This window comes from Falco cherrug, chromosome 11 (genome assembly GCF_023634085.1).
Source record: "Falco cherrug isolate bFalChe1 chromosome 11, bFalChe1.pri, whole genome shotgun sequence".
In the NCBI taxonomy this organism is placed as follows: Eukaryota; Metazoa; Chordata; class Aves; order Falconiformes; family Falconidae; genus Falco; species Falco cherrug.
In genome coordinates, this window is record NC_073707.1 from 25,888,864 (window position 1) to 25,915,239 (window position 26,376).

General features: G+C 47.6%; 2 long non-coding RNA genes across 4 annotated transcripts; both read left to right on the top strand.

Moving 5' to 3' along the window:
- The first annotated feature begins 823 nt into the window (after window positions 1-823).
- On the top strand, window positions 824-14,418 carry LOC114016674 (uncharacterized). 2 transcript variants are annotated; one of them, XR_003561290.2, is made up of 5 exons: window positions 824-1,543; window positions 6,436-6,583; window positions 7,423-7,563; window positions 11,750-11,870; window positions 12,220-14,418. It is a non-coding gene; the product is annotated as an uncharacterized LOC114016674 (long non-coding RNA). The 2 variants fall into 2 exon arrangements; XR_008734545.1 differs by having other exon boundaries at window positions 826-1,543; window positions 11,750-14,418.
- A 404-nt stretch (window positions 14,419-14,822) lies between these two features.
- LOC129737082 (uncharacterized) lies at window positions 14,823-25,889 on the top strand. 2 transcript variants are annotated; one of them, XR_008734520.1, is made up of 5 exons: window positions 14,823-14,977; window positions 15,219-15,342; window positions 16,934-19,270; window positions 19,827-19,902; window positions 20,538-25,889. It is a non-coding gene; the product is annotated as an uncharacterized LOC129737082 (long non-coding RNA). The 2 variants fall into 2 exon arrangements; XR_008734519.1 differs by having other exon boundaries at window positions 19,827-25,889.
- The last annotated feature ends 487 nt before the right edge of the window (window positions 25,890-26,376 follow it).

Genomic DNA, 26,376 nt, shown 5'->3' on the forward strand with positions numbered 1-26,376 from the left:
ATTTTATTGCCATTCCCTTGGGGGATTGGCATGAGTGCAGTTTTCTGCACTCCTCGGGGTTTCTTTGGGGGACAACAGCGTTTTGAGATCTCAGGTTGTCATTACACAGCTATATTAGATAAAGCACTTAAAATGCTGCCTTTATCACCCAGAAGAAGCCGAGGTGGCCAGGAAATACAGGGATGCCTTGCTAAGCCGGTATTGCAGCGCCACAGCATCCGCTCCTCTGCCCCTCGCAAGCCAGCTTGGTCTCCTCCTGGAGGTGGGGGACTCAGAAAGCAGAGGCATTCTGTATTCCTGGCCTGAATTTTACCTTTTACCGGAATTTTTGATAGCACGGACACAAGTTTGGCATTTTGCTGTGTTTCTGCAATGGGCAAACGAGGATGGTTTCAAGCTGGGGTTGAAACAGTGTGGGAGCAGATTTCTCCTCCCACCTCAAAACCTGGGCAGATATATCCTGAAAGCAGAGGGACGCTCCGACCCCAGGCACTCGTGATACCTGCACGGACACATAGATGAACATCGTACGGCCAGACAGGAGAGCGCTGAACCAGCACCAAACTCAGTTTCTCCACCGAGTTAGTTGGCAAGTGGTCACCTCTCCAGCTGGAGGTCAGACGCAACCGTGTAAAATGTAGACAATGAAGCTCACCAGGTTTGTAAACCGAGACCAGCACAAGGAGCTGTAAGACGAGGCTGCCTAAGCCAGAAACCTCAGTCCCGAGAGCCCGACTTGGTCCGCCCTCAGTGACCCTGAGACAGCTAAACCTCCATTTAATCGTGAAACATCAGACCCTGCGTCCTTCCTTGGTCATCCCAGCCAAGGCCAAAGTGGCACAAGGAGTTTAATGCTGAGACTGGGTGAAAAATTTGTTTGCTGACCTGACAGAGGCTGAGGACGCTGGAAGGGGGAGAGCCAGGGCTGACATGGAGCAGTGAAAACCTAGTGGCTTTTAGTGCTTCTCATTTATTTTTTCCAGTTACTTGGAATACTTTCTTCAAGGATTTTGTTTTCCTTTCTGCTTTATTGCAATTGCCTTTGATCGTTTCAAATTATTAACATTCAAAAATGAAGCATGTTTATCTCTTTCCAATATTCTTCACAGGTGTTTCCATTCAAATCTACCCAATGAACCCAACCTGAATTAACTGATCTGACTAGGCACTTTTTAGATAAAAGCAAAGGCAAGGAGACATTCCTGCGTTTGCTGCTGCTCGCTGACACCCACCAGGAGCCTCATGCTGCTATTTCCTAAAATAATAGGAAATGGTCCCAAAGAATTAGCAGCTTCTCCAGCCAGACCCCTCCTGCCCATTTATCAGAGGATGCCCCGCTGATACTAGCAGCAGCAGAGCGGTACTGGTTCATCTCCTGTGGTTTACCTGCAGTTCATGAACAACCACTGCCGAAAGCAGTGCCCCCTCAGGCACACCCATCCTCACGGCACTGCCAATGCCCACCGCTACACCTTCACTGCCTTCGATCAAAGAGAAACACGAGGAGCAGTTTCGCTTGATCTGAAGAAAGCTTTTGACACAGGTAACTGTAGCATATTAATTAACAAACTTCAGCGCCAAGGCTCCTCTGATGCAGCTCTCACAGCGTTTCAAAGCTGCCATGCAGGAAGAGGGAGGGGACAGGGGTTGCCGTGCATGGGGAGGTTCATGCCTCTAGGTCCTGCACCATCGTGGAGACACAGTGTCCAGGCACAGGACCGGCAGCAAGGGTGGTGGGCTGGCGTGCCAGGAGGGGATGGAGCCGCAGCAGGCTGCAGCTGGGCATCCTCCACCCCCCCAGCCAACCTTGCCCTCGCATTAACTTGCAGCCCTGACAACCTGCAGAGGGGTTTCTCACTATGGTTTGGTTCTGTGAACTTTTAAGGAGACAGGAAAACTTGGGTTAGAGCAACCCACCTGCAAAATGCCTGCCTGGCTGTGGGGGCTGCCCAGCTCCCACTGCCCCACGTCCCAGTGTGGCTGCATCCATGTCTGGACTGGTCATGTTCTTGTGCTCCTGCAGAAACCTGAACCAAAGGAAAATGGGTCACGGATGATAGCAATGCCCCAATGCACAGCAAGAGCAGGCCATGGAAATCGGGTCAGCTTCTTCTGGTGTAAATCAACACTGCTTTGCTGAAGCTAGTGGAGTTAAAAGAGTGCAAGAAAGACCAAAATTAGGTCATCAGACGCACAGCTCCTTTTATGCAGCAATGTAACCCTCTTCCTCCTTATTACTACTCCTTTGCACAGTCAAGTAGGTCAAAAGTATCTCCTGTCAGGCAGCTGGATCCACTGAGGTAGCTCTGAAATATTCTCCAGATCAGCAGATATCAGGAAAAGGCATCCCTCTCCCCTCTCCCACTCTGGTCTCTCTGGTTGCCCATCTGAGCACTGGTCTGAGGGGGAGACGGGCGCTCAGGTGGGGGCTAATGAAGGGAGAGGACTAAAGCACCCAAAAAAAAAGCTAATTTCTAAATCTCCCATTAGTTGCACTTGCCTTCTGTGTAGGGTTTTGTCATGGGCTGTGCTTGCAAGGGACATCACAGACACAGCAAGGAGCTGCTCCGGTGGCCCCCAGCAACCCCTCAGCCACCTGCGCTGGAGCCCGGTCCCCGAGCAGTGGCACACGTTACTGCAGAGACCCGCAGCCTTCCCGCACTGCTGGGGCTGGGGTGCCTTTTCCTTCCCCAAACCTGCTAGCCCAGCTAGCACGCTTGTCTGCAGTGAGCGGGGCAATGGCTCCTGTGTCTCTCTGCAGAGCCCTCTTCCCCACAGACCTATAGACACACATCTTACGTGCCTTGAACCAGTGAGACCAAAACAACTGCTTCACACCCACTGGAAAAGAAGCATAATTGAAACAAACTGGAAATAAGATTATTAGTGAAGCAATCCAGCTTCCTATTTTCATTCACCAGGAGTGGTGCCAAAAGGTAACTCTGAAGCCGGAGCAACTCTGCGGAGAACCGTGGTGCAGTCAGCAGAGCAGCACGGGAAGCACTAATGTGGGTGAGAAATGGTCTTGAATCACTGAACACGTTGTTCGAGCTGTAATGATTTTGTGATTCTGACTGAGAACTTTCTGCCTGAATCATAAAATAAATAAGGGTCCTGGAGCATCACAGTTTTGTACCAGCAGCCAAAGGAGATGAAATCATGAGACTCTGAAATCCAGAGCTGCTCCCAAGTTTGGCAACTCCCCTCTGCGGTGAGGAATGAAAGCCCTGTGCCAAGTCAGTCACAAATCATAAACAATCCCAGAAACGGTGACTTCTTCTCTCACCAGCCTTTTTCAATCTTCTCTTACTCTTCTCTTAAATCGCTCCGCATCTTGTGTTTGCCTTATCTCGTATCTATGCGGAGTCTCTAGTTGTCTTCAGACCATCTGCAGTAGGTGACTAACACATGTTAGCACCAGTTCTCCCACTGGGTGCCTATGGAAGAGGGATATGACAGGCTGGATAGTGAGGGGCCTGAATTGCTTATCACATGGAGATGTTATTGTAGTAACAACACCCACGTGAGACAGCGATAGTAGCAGCCAGAATTTGGTCTAACAGCAATAAAAATGAATAATATTAATTTCTGCAGTTATTTACCACTCACAGGCAAATTAGTCATCTCTTTGCCATACCTGAGACAGTAGATGCCACAAAATACCTTCAGTGCCATCTAGCTACTATGTTACATGAAGAGACAGATTTGCAGCTCGTGCTAATTGCCATAAGGCCCATCAGTGGCACGATGTCCTTTTGCACCAGCTGACGCTCTGCCCTCAAGGGTCTAATCAGTACGGTAATGAAAGCCACAAAGATAATTCTCGAGTGTAGAAAACTCCGCTGTAAATGGCTGCTTATCTAAAGTACGGCAAAGCAAATTCCTCAGAATGAAGGCAAAATAAATAAATAAATGCACACACCCAAAACCCACAGGATGTTTCCTTATACTTTTAAAGGCACTTCAGTATTGCCACCCTCTCTGAACATTGCCAAGGAGGAACAACAGCATTTTTTGCCTTTAGATTTTGTTTTATGAAGACATAAAGAAGCTGTGGAAAATAACTCCGTGGCTGTCTACATAAAGAAGCTGTGGAAAATAACTCCGTGGCTGTCTACTTGCCTCAGGTTTCATGCCCTGTCCATTATGGAGGTGCTTGAACTTGATGATCTTAAAGGTCTCTTCCAACCTAAATGATTCTATGATTCCAACTGATTCTACTGGAATACTCTGGTCTCTGATTGCGTGTTGTCTCCAGGACTGCTCGACTTTTGTAGAAAATACAATAGTCTCCATAAGCACATGGACACATTTTGCTGATGGTGACTTTACTGACTATCTGTGATGACTGCACCCATGATGTATGTCCACACCACAACCGAGCATATGTTCTGCCAGGCTGGTGGCACGCTGGGAGGCGGGTGGGTAGTGAGTGACACAGCAAGCACATACCTTTCCCTGAATAACTCCCACTGAACCGTCACTGTGTGGCAGTGAAAGTTATGGTGACCGATTGTCATGTGTAACATGGAGAAATGGAACTATGAACTGAGGGAGCCCAGCTGGGGCTGCCTGCATCAGGCTCTCGGCACAATGAGCAGAGGCTGCAAGATGCAAAGGAATGAGCTGGTGTTTCATTTTTTCCTCCTCTGGCCCAGACTGTGGACTGTTGCCACACAGTCTGGTGTGTCCTGGACCATGCAGAAAGCTAAGAAAAGCAAAACACAATTAATTTCAAAAAGAGGTTGTTTTTATGACATACTGTACTTTGGTGAGGTTATTCCATTTATGGTGTAATTTGTCCAGATAAAACCTGTCTAGAAATGACCTTATGGTCTGGGTATGGCGCTGATAGAGCACACACGTGTGCTTATGCTCTCACAATGTCAAACAGCAATGCTTGGCCAAGGATCAGCTCCACAGATGGAGCAGGCAAGTGGTCCTGCTCACTCTGTAGGTCTGACCCTCCACTGGGTGCACGTTCATGAGAAGGTGAAATCAGTCCCAGCAAGGAGAGCACAGGGATAGTCCCTGGCTGTGACAGCAGTGCACATCTGGCAGCGATGCCAAACCTGCTGATGGCAGTGAGACGTATGTCAGAAGAGGTTGGTGCCTGTCGGAGCACGGTGAGGACTTTCATCTCCTGCTTGGACGTTCTCACTACCTTAATGCGGGAGAGTTTATCCAGGCAAGACCAGGTTATCTCCAGGAGCAAACAGTGTTGACAATTTCAGGGAGCCCAGGCCAGCTTCTACCAGCTGACAATCTGTCTACAGCATCATGTTTTTTGGAGCATATTAGCAAGTGAAATTAGTGCTGAGGAAGATACTCATCTTTGTACGGATGGACCTCAGCAGGATGAGGTGGGTCTTAAAAGGAGCATCCATATGGCACCCACCAGGAGGCTTTTGGTCGCCACTTCAGGCTTTCACTGTGAAAGGTAGATCCCAGCGTGGCAAAAGCTGGCTGTTCAAGCAGCAAAGGGTTCAGCCCTCAGGTGTCCCTCTGAGCTGGAATTACCATACAGACACTTAAATAAAAATGAGACTGGCATTCGAACCTGACACCACATCTCAATCCAGGCTTCGCTGATTTACACCAGCCAAAAAAGAGACCTGACCTACAGGGCCAAACCTGGCCCATGGCTATATCCAGGCAGCTGCAGTGATTTAAGGGCTCTGTCAGTGACAGTCACCAATGGGTCTCATTGAAAGCCAGATTTATCTTGTAATCTGCACTAGGAGGCGTAAACTGCTACTGCTGCTCCCACACAAAATAAATCAGTCCAACGCAGCCGAGAGCTTGTAGCTATGAGCGTCAGCCCTCGCTCTGATTTATATGTCCTTACGCTAAAGTCAGTGGTGGCCAAACACTGGCAGAAACCTTCCCCTCTCACCTACGTGGTTGACACCTTGGGTTAACATCAGAGGGACTTTGAGAGCCGGGTGGCAACAGGGGTCAGCATGGGGACCCGCCTGCTCTCTGAGCTACAGCCGGGCAGGTCTGTAAGGTCTCTGGGGCCTTCTGGTCAGGCTCACGCTCTAGCTGGCATCCCCAGGCTGCCAGGCCCTGCCTGGAGTTTCCCCGTGCCACGGTGCTGTGGGCAAAGTGCAAATGAGTGGCATGGCTGTCCTGCCCGCGGACGGGGCTCCGCTTTGCTTGGCAAGGCGTGCGGGAATGCCTGAGCACGTGGGGTTAACTCAGCCTTTATGCTCACGGTTATTTTAGGCATCCTTCTCTGGTACTGAAACACAGGTTAGCAAAACTCAGGAAGAAGGATAGTAGCATAGTAACTGCTCACATGTAGTCACAGGGAATACATGCCTCTAATTCTTCACATCCTTACTGTGAGCTCATTTCAGCATCTCTCCCCTTTGGGATTTTTTCTTATCACAAAAAAAAACCCAAACCAGCATTCTTTTTTTTTTTTTTCAGTCCTGCACAGCAACAGACCTCCACCACTCTGTCGCTGCCCTGGCACACTCACTTTGGAGACAAAGCAAAACCCACAGGACACGGGTGAATGTTGAAGGCCACCTGGCAAAGGAATACTGGATTTTGGGAGCCACCCAGATACCCCTTGGTGAGTGCTACCAGCCCAACTGGGGACACAGCCATGAGCCACGGCAAGGGGCGATCCAGGGCCCAGAGGGAGGAGGGTGCTGTGCGCCTGGCTGTGTGAGGCGGGCTGGTGGCAGCCCACAAAAGCCCACACCATTGCAACAAGTCTTCAAGGGTTGTGCTGGAGCCTGCGCATTCCTGGGTGTCGGGTGAAGCCGCAGGGGTTTGGCAGCGCGGCCGCAGCTACGCCCAGTCCCTCCACAAATAGTGTTGGCAATTTCAAGGAGCGAAATAATGTCCTGGCACTGCCAAAAACCACAGTGATTATCGGCAGTGTAAGTAATCAAGTAAAAGCACTTTTCCACAGCCGAATGACCAGATTGTCAAGCATGCAAAGAGTAGTAGCTAAAATTGATTGCAGCTCACATGGATAATTTCTACCAGAATTACATTATTGTATTAAAACAGTAACGCATAATGTATGGCCGTGCATCTCTGCAATAAACATTTTGCATTTAATTTAGAAATCTCTGAGTCATTAGAAAAGTTCTCTCGCTATGCTGTAGAGACCTTTGTGGAGTCAGCAATAGCAGTCTTTAAAAAAACAAGTTAATGATGAAGGGAATCAGACAGATGTAAAATACCTGAGCTGGGAATGGGAGTGGGAGCCGAGCGCTACATGCGCACTTGCCCTGCATGCCATCCTGCGCAGGACAGCCCAGCCCAGGGGACCCGGCCACCCTGCCTTCGGCACCCAAACCATGCTGCTGCACCACAACACTCCACGGACTGTCAGGGAAGAGAGAAAGAGGCAATTTCCCAGAGCAGTTCAGTCAACCTAACATTTGAATGACCTTACAGGGTTGCCTTCATCTCTGCACTGGCTGCAGAGGAGACCACAGATGGGAAAGCTCCTGGAGCGGGTGCACGGGAGGCAGGAACACCCCGCGGCGGCCAGGAGGGAGCCATGAAGAAAGCGGAGGTCTGTGCTCTGCACTGAAGGTATGTTGCTGTGCAACAAGCTCGTAACAGCAGGGGAGAAATCGCTGTTTGATCCCGAAACTCTTGCATATGTTTAACTTCCATGGGAGTCAAATCCCTGGGCTGGATACCCTGCAACCCGGGTGAAATTGCCAGCTAGGTGGAGAGTTGCACCCAGCACGCACCCAAGGTGGCTCTTTGGCACTTTGTATGAGCTGTGGGCTGCTAGGCAGAGATGTCTGTAGTCACAACGTTTTACAGGAGGGAGATTCACTCTGTTCTACCTAAAAGTCACTCTCCATGTGCTGGTTCTCTCCTTCCCAGCGCACAATAACCCTTTGCATCTCCCAGAGGACTTTTTCCTTCAGTAGTAGGCTCCAAAGTGGGCACCGACAACACAAGGGAGCAGCCAAATGGATCTTATTGTTTGGATCCCTCCTCTGAGCCCTTTGTGCTGACAGCAGCTCGTGCAGTCTGCTCGCCGCTGCTCAGCAGGGTGGGTCAGCTGGACACGACAGCCAGCTCATCCAAAACGTGGAGCTCGGTGCTTGATTCAGTGTGAGAGCCGCCATCAGCTGGGGACCCAGGACTGAGTAGCCTGTGCGATTTTTTGTCATCTGAAAATGGGATGATCAAAATGCTGTTTGCAGGCAGAGGCATGGAACGTGGTCCAGCAGTGCTGCAGAGCGCTCAGCGGACTCGTAGGAAAATACAGGTCCCTGAAGTGAGTGTGCGTTTTTCCAGAGTCAGCAAAAGCAGCCTACAGACATGAAGTTTATTATTTCTTATATTCATATACTCTTTAAACTGTTCTCTTTCTTTGATCCCCCAAGCCTTATATCCTTGAATTTTACTTGGTAGTCTTTCCTCTCTATGGACAAGGAAGGTTTTAGAACCTTTAGGATAACAAAAGCACTGGGAAAGAGAAAAGCAATGGAGTTTTCAGGTACTGTGCAGAATTGTACAATGGCAATTTGGAGATACAAGTGCTATTTCTAGCTGTGATGTTTCTCTGCCCTGGGACCAATTCCTCCATCACTTCTGCTTCCACCTCCATGGAGGGGTTCACACAGCCACTCTCTCTGCAGAGGCACTTATTATCCATCAAAGTACCTCACACAGTGCAAAAGAGGCATTTTCACGACAAATGTGAGGAACTGGAGATCTTTGTCATTATCTAAACATTAGTAGATTTAATATTTGTTGTTCTCAGCTTCTTGTCCAACAGCCGGTACAGCTCTCCATATAAAGACAAAAAAGTTGATCAATATTTAGCACAGCCACAGCATGCTGTTAATTCCTCCCTGAGAGGGGGGTTTACCAAAGTTGAATCCCAGGAAAAACCTGCAGAAATTATAGTGATTCCAGACTTTAGTGGACATTACTGGGAAACAGAGTGGCTGTACAGACTTCCCACCTCCCATCAGCTGCTAGCAACACAACACACTTCACTCCTGAGATGCACACTTAGCTTTGGGATAAAAATAAGTAAAGGAAGGGAAGGAAAAAAAGCATAGTGATGATTTGTGTATAGTTGATTGGCACACTTGCTGACTCGTCAAGAAAGGCAGAGTGGCAGGGTCGATCCAGTTCAGCCCCTCGGCACGGGGCTGTGGCTTTGCCCCCTCTTCCTGGAAGACGCTGCTTAGTGAGGCAAGGGAGAAAACACAACAGGGAATAACAGCAAAACAGAGTGCAGTTCAGATAAGGACTAATAAAATGCAGTTCTGACATACAGAGCCTGTAGGCAGCTCCTGTGCATGGGCCAAAGCCTCACGTTAAATACATTAGTTAGAAGATGGGGATAATGATACTTTGCTCCTCCGTGTCTGAGGATGGAGGATGCCCGCACTATGCCTGCTCCGAGCGAGTAAACAGCCTCACCCGCCATCCACTGGTGTGAGGGTCTGCTTGGCTGAGAGGGGAGCTTTGCAGCCTGGGCATGAGCATTTTGCTGGTATTAATTATGATCACAATCAATGTGGTGCATGAGTCAGCAGGAATCTGTTTGGCCATGGCAGAAAAGGCAGCTTTGCGTAAACAAGTCCAGCAACAAGGCTTCCTCTCCCACCTGGGAAATCACCCCACCGGCAGGGCTAGGGGAGCCGCCTGGGACACCCAACGGCAGAGCTGCCTGGCACGTGGATTTGGTACCATCATATAGCTGTCAGTACCCGCAGCTCTAAGCAGGAACGCTGTGGAGGAGCCCTGGCTTTGGGGCACAGTGCGGCACAGGGGACCCTCACCCCTGGGGCTGCTGGGGTTGGGGCTACGTGCCAACACGTGGCGTGTGAACAGCCTCCACCTCCAGCCTGCTCAAAGCTGGGTTTTGGTGGCCCTGGTGTCTAACTTGGGCAATCAAAGTGTGAGTGCTGCGTGCCCTCACACAGCCCTCCTGAATCTGCAGGGTGGGAGCACCGTGGGGACAGGGCTGTGCAAGGGGAGGGGGCGGAGAAGAAAACAGAGATGTCAGTGTGTGTGCATGTGTGTGTGTGTGTGTGGCAGTTCAGCGACCACCTCATGTCCCTGCTTTGTTTATTTTGTGAAGTGTAAAACCGCATGGAAGATGTTGATGATATCTGAATGTTGAACCAAGTTAACCTCTCCTAAACAGATTATCTACTTCCTATTAATTTCTAAGAAACTTGGGCTCCTGTGACCAAGCTTCCTTTACAGCCATCAGTGAATTCTAAATTACAAACTGAGAGGACATAATTTTTTGTGAAGAATGCCTCCTGTGCATTTTGCGGGTTTGATTTAGCAGTAGGAAGACGACTCTGAAATATTTGAGTCCATAACAATTAATGAGGATATCCTGGGGTTTACAGCCGTATCAGAGTTCCCACCATGAGTTCCCTTTGTTTTTTCGCACTGTTGACAAACACAAAGGTTGCGTATCTTTACACTCAGTAATTGTCTCCATGTTCACGATAACTGTACAGAGATGCACTGTTTTTCAAGATCCACAAAAGGGCTTGACCTATAAAATTCAATTTCAAATGGTAAAAATCCCCTGGCCACCATAGACACTGGTGACAAACTAATGTGTTATGTTCCATAACGGTCTGTTTTGAGTACTGGCTTGACCTGTAAGTGTTCTAGATACAGCCTGACTAAAATGGGTTTTATTATTTTCCATTAGTGCCTGCCGCAAGAAAATCAACTGGCAGTCCACAGGGGAAATAAAAGTATTTGCCTCCTCTAGATAGCATCTGCTGCAAACGTAAACGGACCCTTTCCCAGCCCTCTCCTTCCTACAGTTTCCTTCCAGCCCTCTGATGTAATCAAATTTCCCAAGATTTGTGCTTTGGTTGCAAGCCCTGAGGCAGGGTGAGGGCAGAAGATGCTCCTCGACCCTGCAGGACCTGATGCTCCACCAAACCCCTGGCCTGGGAACTGGTCAAGGAGAAGCACTGTTGTCGTGCTGAACCGTGGCCGTGCCGGAGGAGGAGTGGGAGTGCAGCCAAGCGGCATTTCCCATGTTTGCAGCTGGACTCTCTGAGATCGGGAACTTTCTTTTTCCCTCTACACTACGCTTGCTCACACTGCTGTGCAGACCCACGCTCCCAGCATATTCCCATCAGGATTTCAGGCAGACCCCCGTGTTGCGCGAGCACGTGGCTTCGTGCAGGCACCGCAGCCAGGGCTGGTGGCATGCCCTTCCTGGACTCATCCGTACGCAGGCACTGCGGCCACACAGGGTACCTCTCCCGATGGGGACACCGGGCAGCTACAGCCTGGCCCTGCGTGCCCCAGGAGGAGCACGGGCCCCTCGGGCCCTCCTTCCACCTGGCTTTTTCTGCCCCTCCCCAGAGAGAGCTTCCCAGCAGTGCCCACCAAGCTCCTTTCATTTCCCAAAATTTTGTTCTCTTTTTAAGGCAAATTATTCAGTTAAAAAAAATCCCCCAGCATTAAAACCTGTCTCACATCGTCTTGTCTCAGTAAAACAATGACATTTTCCCCTCTTTGATGCTCAGATCTAGCTCTGCAGGAAATTTTACTACCATGACTCTTTCATCTCTCTCCTGGTTTGAAGATAAATGATCTTTGGACTCTTCTGGACCTGCATAAATCACAAAAGCAATCTACTAAGAGAGCTGCCTGTGGCATCGACTTCAGCTGGAATTGAAAAGGACAGTCAAAAATATCCATAGTGCTTACACAAGGAGTAACAGAGCCAGGGTAATCCAATGTTTTCTCCTTTCAGCAAGCAGGACCACGGCATGGAGAAGAGGACAATAGTGGGACCATGTCCCTGGGGGGATGGCGGCCCCGAGTTGCCATCCTCAGAGCCACTGGGGATCACTGGAGAGAAACCACAAAACCAGGTGACTTCTGAGGACATGGGACTTGCTTCCAAAGACAAACAGGTCCTGGCACAGCCTCCCAGGCCACTGAGTTCAGTCCTGGGTGTCCGAGGTGTGTGACACCACCCCTTCGCGAACTGTTCCCAGCTCTGCCTGCAATCTGGGGAGGGGCTGCCCCTCATTCAATCTCTGATCAAAAGGCCGAGCTCAGAGAGGTGGCACCTTTGGGGATCAAGGCTGGGGTTTAGGAGAGGCAGCTCACCTTGTATTGCAAACCGGTTTCAGCCTTTACTGAGGGTTTATATGCAGGATGGACAAATTCAAATGGTTGCTGCTCTGTCAGTCTTGGCATCATCTTTTCTACTCACAGAAACTCCCTGAACGTCTGACATGATGGAGATGACAACGGAAGCACCAGAAACTTGGCTTGGGAGTGGGGTGACAGCCTCCGGGCAAGACCTCTCCTGCATGTAATCTCCATGAGAAACCACAGGGGAAGAAGGGCAGCACGTGGCCCGGGGAAAAGCGGGTGGTAAATCTCACATGTCTCACTTAAGGCTGATTTGGCAAACCGGAGAAGGGAGCATGTGGGGAAAACATGCTGTCCCCTGAGCTTGCTTGAGAGATGGATATGGGATGGGCAACGATGGCCACCTCACAACCTGCCACAGCAAACATGGCTTCAGCTGCACATGGAGTAGGGTGCTAACGGGAATGTGGTGCTTGCCCTGGGATGGGCACCGAGGGACGGCGTACGCCATCCCTTGGTCCCTGGCCCAGGCCACTGGCAGGTTGCAGCTGCAGAAAATGCTGCTCCAGCAAGCAACTGCTCCTGGGTGACTTGTGCTTTTCCCCGGGTGGAAAGGTGGGCTGCAGGAGCTATTTTTGCATCTCTCCTCACTTTCACGCAATTGCAACCGAATACCACAAGCCCCATCAGCCCTGAGCAGAGTGCGTGGCATTGCTAATGTAAAGCACTGTTTGCTTGCAGGCAAGGAGACGGGGTTTCTCAGTTCTTTTTTGTTTTCCTTAACCAAATTTTTAATGCTCTATTTGCCAATTAATTGTGTTGCTCATCACTCCTTGCAGTTTGGGAACATCTGCCGAGATCATTCACGCTGCGTTGCTCCCCACTGAAGTGTTGCTCCCCATTAAGAAAGGCGTTATCTTGAAACTGGATTTAACATAGACCCCCGTGACACTCTGCTCCTCCCAGTCTGATACAGCACTTCATGATCCTGTTTCCAGTCGTAAGATTATGATCCACAGCAAAATCATTTCAGTGCATACACATGCCCAGTTATTCAAATAGCTTTTTACAATAAAGCATCACCATCCAGTACAGTGACCACTCCACCAGGGAGTTAGCAAGCAACCTTGATGTGTGACAAGCAGCACGTGGCGGCTGGGATGCGGGGACACCTGGCATAAAGCAAAACAGATGATGCCCTCTATTCTTGCTCCATCTCGCGTGGTGTTGCATGGGCATCCCTCACTTTCCCATCTGCTTTATCCAACTCTGATCACCTTCATTTAACAGGTAGAGAAACAGGAGCCAGTATGTGCCATGAGAGGTGGTTTTGGGAATAATTCTGCTTTTTTCTATCATGGAGCTGCAAACAGAAGCAGCACCTTTCTCCAAGCTCTAAGCCCTTCTCCTGGGATAATGAAATCAGTAACTCAAAGCTCTCCATGCAAATTTAGGGATTCCTTTGCTAGGATATCTTTACCAAAGCCTGTGAAAGTCAGGCCTGATTTTCATAGCTGCTTGATTTTCCCCCCTCTCTTTTCTGACTTGGAAAAACTTGGAAGTGTTTGTGTGGCATTTTCCACATGTGGAATTACTGACCTAATTTTGGGTTCTTCCATCCTTTTATTTTGGTACAGCCAAATAACAGCCTCTCGCCACAGTGCATTTGTGGGAAACGCCAAAGGGACGTTAGCCCAGAATGAGACCTCGTGAGCAGGACGAGGACAGTCAGGGAAAATGGCCTGAAAAGCGATGGATGGAAAGGCAGGAGGAGGAGGGATGAACAACTCCACTTCAGTGGGGTGTTGCACGCGTGGAAGGGAAAACGCTGACCATGACATTTTGCTCTCTTCAAGACTGATTTCTTTACGTCTTTGTGTCCCTGCTGACACTGTGGTCCCCGGGACCACTGGGCTCCACGGCTGACCCCCGAAATTACGTTCTCCCAGTATCTTCCCGTAGCACATGGAAGGAATTTCCTGTTCTGCTCACCTCATGAGGAGGTGGCAAAAAGGCGAGGGAGGATTTTCAGCTTCTGAGAGATTTGCACTATAAAATAGAGGGACTTACATGAAACAAAACCTATGGGAGTCAAGGGAGGCTTGCTTGGGCTCCTGTATGTGACATATTTGTTGAATGCTACATAAAAATATGTAACTCTTTTTGTGCCAGTGCTGTGGAAATTCAGAGCAGACTCTCACCTGCTGCAAATCAACGGATCAGAAAAGATCTGCCCTCTGTGTAGTGGATCGAACTTCTCTGGCGGAAGAATATGATAAATCTACCAGTCCATGCCCACAGGAACGGTAAGTATGCAGGACACAAGCTACACACATGACACACACAGCCCATCCCTTCTCGCCTGTGCGTTCCCCAGGGCAGGACATATGAGGGTCTTTGAAACTTTTGGTGGCTTCACTTGCCCAGTACCAAAATTTTAGGTCCTGAAAAAAGCACGTTGCAATGCAGAAGAGAGGTGTGAGCTGACATAACCAGCCCCATATTTTGACATATTTTTTCACCCAGAACAGGGGAAAAACAGTGAAGGTCAACGTGCTCCATGAGCCCCCCGCGATGGCTGGACCCCCGCTCTGTTTCAGTGAGAGCAGCCCACGAGGGGCCACAAGAGGGGCTGGCAGGGATGGGGGCTTAACTTAGAGATGGGAGTCAGAGTCGTGCACTTGGATCTTTATTACAAATCAAGCGTGTTCATTTCACAGAAACTTCCTTTTTCTTTGGGTGATTTTCAAGGAGAAAAATACCGCTGGGCTTCAAGGCTTACTGAATTGCTCATGGGAGTGAGTGCTGGTAGAGTCCAGCAACGGGTCCAGGAGGCTGAGCTGGTGGCCAATACCGTCTTTCTTGCTGAGACGCTTAGGTAGGTGTTTTCAGAGATGGAGGACAGCAGACCCAGCCTTCACCTCACATTCAGTTGTGTTTGTGATTTATCAAGCAAATCTTTATGGGCTCTAGGGTGCAGTTTTATTAAAACGTCCTTTTTCCCTAACTCAAGAGGATGGTTACAAAACATGCTGAAATTTGTTTTTCACTCTTTAGGGCTTCCAGGACTTCATGCTCATCTATCTTACGTTATTTTTCTTTCTATTTGTGGTTTTGAGGTCAGGGCTCCAGAAATGTTAACTCTTCAAATGAAGTTCAGAGCCAAAACCAAATTCTTCTTGGAGGAAATACCAAAATTTCTACTGGTGCCTCACAGCTGAAAAACATGGAAATGAATATATGGTAATTGATCTCTCTTTCTGATCAAAAGGTACCTCAGTGAAGTTATGTACTCATGGAAAATGCTGTATGATAGTGTTGGTTGGATAGCACAAACAAACACAAACTTTCCCACAAATATTTGCTCGTCTTAAATTAATCTGCTTGGCTCTGCTCATAGCTTGCCGGAGTTTATTTTCCACAAATATTCTAACAGGAGCTTGTTGGCAAGAATACACATAGAAACTGCTCAAGGTAATATCTGAGGAAACTATTTCTGAAGGTCTGTTTTAAGGCCAGCAACCCTAAACCCCTGCTATTTTCATGCCTTTGGACTTGCCAGCCATGAGGAAAGGGCAGCATTCCCCTTGAAGGAGGCCAGGCACGGGGTTGTGGCTCCGAGTCATGAGTCAGATCCTCATACCCCCTCTGCTCTGGAGAAGATGTTGATTAACCAGTGACAGCTGGAGAACTGAGACTGCATTTCCACGGCCAGAGGAAAAGGACTCTAGAAATAGCCTTCCCCACTCCCTGCCTTTGTGTTATGTGAGGGCAGGAGAACCAGGGGTCTCTTCTTTTCCCTCCTGCCTAGATGCAGATGACAGCTCAGCACTGAAGCGATGGTATTGCAACCACAGGATGCAGCATGGGTGCTGAGCCTGCAGGTTTGGGTGTACGGCCTGGCTGCACCCCAATTTTTCTGTCCCTGGTTTTAGCAGAAAGGCAGCGCTGCGGACCCTGCTGAGGAGCTCCCCTCCCCTCCCCTTCCCTTCCCTGGACACTTAGGAGACCAAGATCCTGCCGGAGCAGGCTTCAACATGAATCCTCCAGGCAGTTTATATATAGCTTGAGAGAATCAAACAGCATTATTTCAAGTTCATGACCTAGTCTTCGTATTCCTTGTAGCAACCACAAGGCAGCTCAAGTCCAATTTGCACTGTGAATGCCAGACTGGGGGCATCTTCTCTCTTTGGTGCTTGAGCAATGGAGCAGATCCCTGGGGAAGCCCCGCAGCACTCTTAACTTGTACTGCAAACCAGGGCTGCTGGGGCTGCATCTTCCAGCTCACTGCAGAGCCTGACGTCTTCAGGTCTGGCTTCATTCTGATCACAGTGTTTGCTCTTTTCCTTTTTTTTTTTTTGTTTTTTAACCTGGTTACCCTTTGAGGGAACGTCCATGATTTTGAAAGCATTTTGATGGAAGTAGGTATTTCATTGGTAAAGAGTTACAAACTTATCCTATCAGCTCTATTAATAGTATTTAGCACTTATTCAGGTATCTTAACCAGAGTTTCTCAAAGCATTTTATGGAAGTTTATCATTGGCCCTCTTCTAGACTGATCTGTCTAAACCTGAGCTGGAAAGTTTTTAATTTCACTTTTAAATTACCATTGCCATACCAGAAATAGGCCTCTGTGAGTTAGTTACACTAGTACAATCAGGAAATGAAACAATGTCTCATGATGTATGTCAAAAATTGGGCAGCACAAGCTGGCTACAGCCCCCCCGGACAGGACAGAGCACTGTGCCAGGAATTAAGAGATTCTTCTCTGCCACTTTCCCAAGGGGCTGTCTGCAAGTCTCCTCATTTCATGTCTTTTTTCTTCCTCCTTTAGGCTGCTGGGTGTGTTCAGACTGGAAATCCTCTGGAAAAAAGCATGGTGGCCTCCTGCTGCCATTGCCACTAATGCTGCAGGGTGGAAGGGCCATGCAAATCATTTCTGAACAGGAGATGTGACAAAGTGGAAGCAAAAACGACAAGCATTTTTGCGGAAACACTGCTTGAAAGCATTTTAACAATTCTTTTCTTTTTTAACATCTTTTAAAAAAAAAGCACAAAAATTACTCGTTGGACTGACTTACAGAGAAGAATGACTTGCAAAACACGGTCACACGCAGTCGTGATATTAGCAACCACCCCTTCAACACTACAGTTACGTAGGCATTGAATGCGAAAGGCAGAAGGCTATGTTTGTAAAGGAAACCGATTTTTCATAGGTTACTCCCTCCACAGTGGGAGACCACAGATTGAGAAGAGCTGACTACCCTTCCGGTAGCAATAATGCAATTATGCTATTCATAGTGAGAGAGAAAAACATCGGCTGATTTTCTTTGCATCATAATCTGCTAACCTCAGAATTAACCTTGCTGGACACAGATCTGTTAACTTTTACCATGCTTCTCCAATTAGTCTGAGACAGAAATAGCTACCCACAGCTGTTATAAATTGGTATGTTCCCTGATGATGCTTGGTGCTACCTGCAGAAAAAAGTTTCTTGTTTTATTCTGTGCCTTTTTTTTTTCTTCTTTTTTTACTGTTCTTAATATACTTTCATTGCAAACTGATGGTATTAGACAGCTCTGCTTTGCTCTGCTTGCAGTGGAAGGCAGACATGCTACTTGAGTGTGCTCTGTGACAGTAACTTCATACCTGATATTTTTGTTTTAGGAAAAGGAAGGGCGGAGGGTACTCGCAGGGCTGTGTAGCTGTAAGTGCATCAAGTTACAGCGGAGCATGCATTGCACTCCCAGCGCTAACAGGGAGCTGCAGAGCCTTAGGTGTCCTCTGCCCAGCCGGTAATGATGGAAAGAAAGGGACTGACTGACTTGAGGCCAACAACCTGAAACCACCTGCTCACATGCAGTGACAACCATGGTTTTCGTGTGTGCTCGGAATGGAAATCCCCAAATCTGCAAACGGCAGAAAAACGGCAAAATCCCCGAATCTGCAAAGCCGCCTCTGCAAACTGTTTTATATATGTACAAGCACATGTAGATCTTCAGAAACACATTAACTGAGGCCTCTCTGATCTTTCCCACACCTGTTCAGGACTCCTGAGGGCTGGTCATCACTGCTGAAGGACATTTAAGCACTGGTTGAATGTCACATCCACAAAGTAAAGATTTCACACATCTTTTTGAGCCTTGGTTGAAAAATGAACTGAATTACCAACAGTCAGATTATGTCCTTGGGACGTAAACATGATTACAGAAAACAAGTATGGGAAGATGTTTAAAGTGAGAACAGTGACAGTAAAAACCACACGAACTGCTGACTGGGTGGCAAAACCACTTCTATGGTACAGCTGAAGCAGCCCAGACGCCAAGATCATCTGCACAGCCCTCGGCCATGAGACATCCAAGGCATTTGCCCGCAACCTTCGTGGAGTACAGAACACCCAAACCTGTCCGTTCATGAGGCCAAGCAGAAGCAGGTGCACTTTGGGAAGCTGCATCATTGCAGGGCACCTTGGGGTGGGAAACCCCCACACCCCCCCCACCCCCAGATCCATGTACCCCACTCGCACAGCAGTGTCCTGTGCTGTCTGCAGGCTGGCGCATGATTGGGAGCCACCAGGCACACAGCTGCTTTGCCAGCCGGCACAGAACTGGCCACAATCCTCCACCTGCAGCTGGGTCGGTGGGTAATACTGTTGGGGCTTGGGTTTCTTTTCCATAATCTCCAGTGTTGCCTTTATTTAGAACAAATGAAAGCGCTGAGCGTCTCCAAAAGCTCCAAATAGCTTGTGTTTTCTCACCTTATGCCACTCGTGCCCTGCATTACTCTTTTGTTTGCCTTCCCTTGCCCTGCATCTAGAGGAGAGATTACAAGTTGCACCATCAGCAGCCAAGCAAGGTCTAAGCCACAGGGAAGGATCTGAGTCATCTCCCTGAGAGAATATTTTAGCCATACATCATTGTTTGTTTTCAGGCAAACCAGTACAATTATGCAACATAAATTCTTTTAAAGCATTTGGGGCTTCAGTTCAATTTAAAATCCTGTAGGTTTTATGGCCGGAATGAGTGATTACTAAGTATGTGCATACAATTGAAGATTTGGGAAGAAGCACGTGGGGAAGATTAAAGGGCATGTAGAGCCTCACGCACACACCGGGCAAACTCTGACCAGGCTGTAACAGAGGATGGGAGATCTCAAGAGCCCATGTCAAAAGGTGGGTTATGATATTTATGGCTTCAGAGCAGTTTTGCTCTCCCAGGTGCAGTGAGAGTTTTCTGTGAGCACAAGGCCTGGCTGTGATCTCCTGTGAGTGCATTTCCACGGGCTTCAGTCGAGCTGGGTGACTTTGCCTAGATTAACTCCTGATTTATGCTCACTTAACTGGGGATGAAAATCTGATCTATTTAAAAACAAGACTCGGTTACAACAGGAATAGAGGGAGACATTAAAATTTCTCCAATCTGGATTTTATCACTCCAGGAAGGTGTTAAACCAGAGGTATAAGGCTGCCTGTTGGCCCTCGGGCAGGGAGGATGGCCGGGGCTGGGGACACAGCCCTGGCACCTTGAGGCCATTTGACTCCTCACCCTGACACAGACCCGCCGTGGGGCTGTGGGGAAATCACAGCCATTGCTGAGATGCTTTTACCACCCCCCTCTGCCTCCTTCCCCTCCCTAGGCCGGAGACCACATGAGGGTTTTGTCCCTTTGCCCTCACAGGGTGACGAAGGCTCCTGTCTTACCTTCCTTTTCCGTTGCTTTAATTAACAGGTAGAAAACTAAGCCCCCCCCTTCAAGCACAAACTCCATGCAACCCACTCCTGTGTGAGCAAGAAGCAAAGTCCAGGTAAGTAACCTCGAAAGCTGCATCCACATCCAAAGACCTCAGCACCTGCACCGAGAACCAGCATGACTGCTCGGTGCCGAGTGTAACTGCTGGTCCTGGGGCTGGTGGGGCAGGTGGGGCAGGAGGCAAACGGGAGCAAACACAGACCCAAGCCGTCCCCCCCGGCACCCAGCTCAGCCTCAGCACTCATCAGTGCTGCCTGCTGCAGTGGAAAATATCCATAGTTATTAAAACATTACCAGGAGCGGGATGAAGGAAATCAGTAACTCAGCGCTTGCAAAGAAAACCAAATCGTCAACAATAGATTTTTTTATCATCATCATGATGGCCACTACTATTTAATGACCCAGCACTCACTGTCATGCTGTTATGTGAGACTCAGCCACCACTGTACAAACACGTGGGCCTTGTGAACTGCAGACCCCAGTGAGAGAACCAGGAGCTAGAGATGTAACAAACAGAAAGCAGAGAAAAAGATCCCAAAGCCTGGCTTAATGTGCTTTCTTTAAAATGTACTCTCAATGAAGGCCTGGCAAATAAATCACAGTTTACAATGCCAGCTGCCTATATATTTATTTCTCCGGCTGTATAAAGGAGTAGAGTTTACAGTATTATTTTTTTCTCTCTTTTTTAAGGGGAATATACAGACAGATTTGTATCTCCACATTCATGTTTTACTTACACAGATGCAAACTCCACTAAAGCTGGGGGAATTATTGACAACCGATACTGAGGCAATCGAAGGCCAGACTCTGACCTATTGATTTCCTCGAGATTGCACGGGACGTATGTAGTTCATTGCAGAATACAGTCTTTGTTTGTTTTATTACTCAATATATAACAATGTGGAATAAAGAACAATGCCGAACTGCACAAATGCCTGAGGATTTCTCTTTAATTGAAATCAGGACTGGGAACATCCTTGTAAATCAAAAGCAGTCAGTCTTTGAGAAAATTCACTGCTTTTGCAAAGTTTACTTTCAAATGGGATTTAACTTTAACTCTTTGTCTCTCACACCAGCTCAGCTAAATAATTTTTAACGATTTCTCTGAAGTGGCTACGTGCTATCCAATGGTCTGAACAATACCAGGCACAACAGATGCTGGGCAGGATTTTCATTTATATTACAGCTGTGAATAGTAGTTGAGAAAAATCAAATACATGTTAATTATTGGAGATACTCCTCCTATCGGTCCAAATCCGTATTTTTAAAAAGCTGGATGCTCTTCTGAATCAGGATTTTGATTCGGTTTATTAAGAACCTATGGGCTCTCCTTGTAAAATTATGACATAGATCTGTATTTTACTTAAGTTTGAGGATACTTTAGATTAACTTTTAATTCAGAGCCCTATAACTGCAATGCAGAGTGCAGGCAAACTCCACCAGCAGTTTGGCTCCAGCTCCAGCCCCCTCTGAGAGCGCTTCAGCCCCGATAAATGGGTGCCAACCACAGTGAGCAGAAGAAACATCTAAACTCTGATGTCCTAATTAAAGTCCCCTCATTTCCCACATTGCTGCTCCCTGTGCGTTATGAAACATCCAAACAACAGTATTTCTGCTTAGCTAAAGATTTCACAATGGGACTTTCCTTCTTCAGCTCTATTTTTCCAAACTCACATTTTCAGAGGCTCTCATTTCAGTGCGTTTATTGGATTGAGATTGCCTCGTAATTTTTTATAACAAAAGGGTTCATCCTTCCAGCCTATTGTAAATGGGCAGCACACAAAGCTAAGTTAGCAGCAGCAGGCTGCAAGAGGATCAGGCTATTAAGATTAATGCAACAAATTTGAATTCTTCCATGCCCTCCCTCCAGTAACCCATCTGTGTGTGCGTGTGTGTGGCTGGGAAGGAAAAGAAAGGGCTCCTATGCTACAGATAATAGCAAACGCTAGTGAAGAGGAAAAAGGAAAACACTGTTTATCCCTAGCAGGAAGATAATTGATCTATAGTCTGCACACAACTGGTCTCAAAGCAGCCAGTAGCTACACAGAACAGACTGTAGCTAACCAGAGCTCAAACTAGCCTGTCAAACAAAAGCTTTATAGGGACACCAGGGAGAACAAAAGTAGCACATTTCATTCCTTCATAATAAATCTTCCATCTTTATTGCGCAGAGATGTTTTGCTCCTGAGCACACCGTGTTTCGGAGCGGAGCCTGCCCCCTCCACCCCCACTGAAATGCTTGATGGTGACCCAGAGCATCCAGCCTGAGCCGAGCTGCTTTATCGGGCTTTGGGTTTTATTTTTGCTGTGCACAGCCAGGCCCAGCTGTTCTCTGCATCCTCAGACAGCAGCAGTTCTTGGGCTCCAGCTCTATCACGCTCTATTTTATGTGAGCTAAAGGTAATAAAATAACCATTTCTAAATTTAACTAGCATTACATAATGCAGCTATTTATTATGTAAAGCTGCTGTTTACAATGCCCAGAATATTGATCGCTATAAAAAATGCAATGCAGCTAGAGCTTGTATAAATTAATGTTACTGTTTTCCTTTCTTTTTGTTTAAAGGATCAATCAAAGGTCTAATTTGTTCTTGTGAATTCACCTATGCAAAGCACCAGGCAGTGCATTGTTTACCGTCATTCAGGCTCACGTGCAGCACTCAGAATCTGGCAGAGGATATGTAAAGATGACAATTTGTTCATTATCCAAACCACTGGAAAAGGCAAATAAAGCATACTAACCTGCTTTATTTCAAATCAGGTCAATTTTTTTTTTCCTCAGCTATAAAGCAGCGTTGGCAACCACTTAAGAATTCCAGCATTATGACTGTATATCATCATTATCACCTACAGTAGATTATGAATAGGTATTTTCTTACAATAGCACATGAAGCCTGAGAAAATGAAAGATGTTTTCCTGTTCTTTAGGCCTTCTGGGGGTAGAAAGAGGGATGGAAAAAGAGAATTAAATATTAACAGAGTGAACAGATCACTAAGCAAAAAAACAATTAAATAGCACAGCATCCATTCAACAATAACACCAAATCATGATGCAACTGCTGAGCGTGGGGTGACATACTAATCATGGATTAAAGGGACTGATTTGTGTCTCATGAGTATTCATGGGCAAAACCTGATACGTGCAAACTGATCTCGGGGAAATATGTTTTGTGGGAAACATGAGGTTATACTAGTGTCTGAGCAAAATGATGATGACTTTTCTTGACTGTGCCTTAGGGACAAAGGAAATATTTACCTTTTTATCTCCCACTTTCTTTTTTTGTGGAGCTGTTTTCCTCCTCTCTACAGAATAAGACACAGGGGTTTTTTCCCATCTACCTGCTCACCCTTGTACTTGCCTGTACAAATACAGGTGATCATAAAAAAACACTCCCATCACTTGCTGTCACCCAGGAAATCAAAGGTTAGAATGAATCACGGCGCATACCATTGTGGGCAACATTCCCCTAACGGCACCCAGTAGCCACTGGTTCTGAAGATGAATCACCCTATAAACAGAGAATGAGATGGTATAAATCCAGCCCCATACCAGCTGTGCTGTCAGCGATTGCACATGACTCACCACATGGGAAAGAAGCCATGGGACAGCAAATAGAAAAAAGTCCTTCCTCGGTGGGAGCGTCTTTTCTGTACCACTAGAGTTGCCTGGCTCAGCTTCAGTGCAAAGGCTGCTGTTAGTCATACAGTACCACACAACCTTTTTTCTTCCAGTTACCTCCAGCTTGGGATGAAGGAAAATTAAAAACACTAATGGGCCTAATTATGGTGTCCTGGAGAAATTTCCCTTATAGACCAGAGAAGACCCCAAGAAACCAATGAGTTCAAACAGTGCTGTATAGAGAAAAGGTCAAATATGCTAAATAGCTTTCTTACTCCACCAAAGTGAAGATGGTCACACACCCCTTGTGGAAAGCCACAGAGCTCTGCAGCTCTTCCAGGATCACTCCTGTCTCCGGCTCCTACTGCTCCTGGGCCTTGCATCATGGGACCACAAGCCTTCTGCTTGCCTCCAGCCACTGTCAAAGCCATCTGGTAGCAGATACAAGAGGATCAGAGCTACCTAGGCCCTGCTAACTCCTGGGGTCAAGGACCAATGTGCCTTCTCTGCTTTACTCCTCATTCTCCACTCTCACGTTTCTTGCTCAGCATCCACCTGCCTTTCCTTAGTCTCCTTTCAGCTCCAGGAAAGAAAATCTTTAGTGGTGCCTGAGCACCAGCTATTGCCGTGCAGGCAGGGGGCCATGCGCTTTGTGCAAAAGACTCTTGGGAGATGATCCTTTGCAATATTTTCCACTAAACAACTACCCCAAAACAAGGAGGCCACTCATGACTTCAGTGCCACTGGGGAGGCCATTGCTGGGCATCCTAAGGCATCTGATTTACGTAGCTCCAGCCCTGATAGCACAGACTGGTTTCTTTTCCCCATTTTACAGTTTGGAAAGTCCCCAATTCTTCCATCTACATCCTCGTCTTTGCCGTCAATCAATGATGTCAGTGAAGGACTGTTGGTTAATATTGAGATTGCTCTTCTCAATCACTTTCTGAGCAGTTGTCTTGCTTTCAGCACAGTGAAAAATCCAGCAGTTAAGGCAGTACATTTTTATAATCTTAATGGAGCTCATACTTTAAAGTTTAAAGGAGCTTAAACAGTGGGAAAGCCCTGTGGAAAATCCAGTGCTTTCATATGCAAGTCAGGTTTTTGGTTGTGTGTTAGTTGTTGTTATTTTCAGTAGCCGGTGTTTCATTTCTGTTCAGAAGCAAATGTAAAAAAGCAAGTGAGCAATTTATAATGAAATAATCAATGCCGGTGGTGAATTCTCACTTAGCCTTGCCTATGATCAGAAATTTCTCTTGGGGGCAGCATTTCTTACAGAGATGGATGGATTTATTTTCCATCTTCAAAATGTTTACTAGCACATCTAGATCTCCTGCTTCAGCCGTACTGCTGGTTGAGGGCCAAGAGCTCCCCCCCTAATGCCAGCAGGGGAGAGCAGAGGCATCGCAAAGTGGAACAGCAACCTGAAGACAACACAAAGGCAGGCCACTGTCTCTTTCCCTTCCCCTGAAACCCCCCACTTAGCAGCTCTGGGTGGAGCATTCACGAGAAACTTGCAGTTTACCCAGCCTACCCTCCATGGGGCTTGAGAGCCCCTCCATCCCTCCAGGGTGGGCTTCACGGAAGCACCAAAGCTCAGGCTGCTTGTAGTGACACCAGGCACTAGGGGATAACTAATGCTGGTGACTGTCTGAAGCTCTGTCCTCACTGTAAGATGAAGCATGTGGAGCTGACTTCAGGCTGCTGAAAGCCCTAAGTCACCTAACATCTGCCCACACTGCCTTGCCTCCTGCCCTACGCCTTAAGGGGCTTGCTTTAATGGTGTGGGAGACAGACAAGTCTGCTGGTGAGTAAGTAGGCTGGGGACTACGCCAAGGTGACGGAGAAAATGTAGCCAAGTCATGCTCTGTGTAGTTCGGATGCAAGAGGCTGCCCCACACACACGCCAGGAGGTTGCAGAGCTATAAATGTTTAATTGCTTTCCCCACATCAGTCTCAGTAGGTGAATGAAACCCTGCAAGGTGGATGGGAGAAGCAGATGCAGTGTTTGCTTATGCTCAGGACTACAGGCTCTCAAACCCTGCTGCGTTCTCAGGAGCATGCATCCAAACTAGGTGAAAATATAGCTGAGGATAGCTAATTAACTGTGTGGTTGTTAGCAGTCCGTGAGGACTCAACTTCACCTGTCAACTAAACATGAAGAATGCGGCTGAGGTTCAACATCTTGAAAAGAAAGTGTTGATGAGCAAAAGACTGAAGAAACCAAGCAGCACATTGTGAGAGATGGAAGTAAGAGCAGAAGGGTGTTCCTGCAGGGAATAGTCCCATAAACCTGGATGATTACACAGCACAAAATAAACTGAGGAGCTCTGCATCAATGAAACTTCACAAAACTTGCCAGGCAGGATGTCAGGAGTTCAGTATTTATCAACAAAGCCATGGAGACAGTTGTACTTACAGCTAGGCTAATCACGGGAGCTCCAAAATAGACGCTTCTGAAAGCAAGCAGAGATAAACCCAGGCCATTTTTGGAAACTGTGTTCGTCTTTTTTCCCTTTTGCTAGCTCCAGACCATCTGGAAACTGAGGTGACTGATTTTCATCTTGCTTATGCGACCGTAAATCTGAAGCAAATTTAGCAATGGCAAGAAGGTGATGTGGGTGTAGTGGGCTGGAATGCCTGAGAACCATCTTTATTGTTATTATTAAGCTGTAACTGCATGTAGGACTATAAATCAGCCCACCCTGCTGATAATGGAGTGGAGGTAGCACTACACTTTCCTAACCAGCCCGAGACCGGTAGGGTTTTGTGGCAACGCACACTAGTGAGTGCCTGAGCTCTTCATGTATTAGGAAGAGCCGTGGCTCGCTCTTTCCTGTCACTGGCGTGGCTGGGCCACTAAACCGCCTCTGCTTTCTTCCCTGACAACTGGATCTTTGTCCCTGCCTGTGT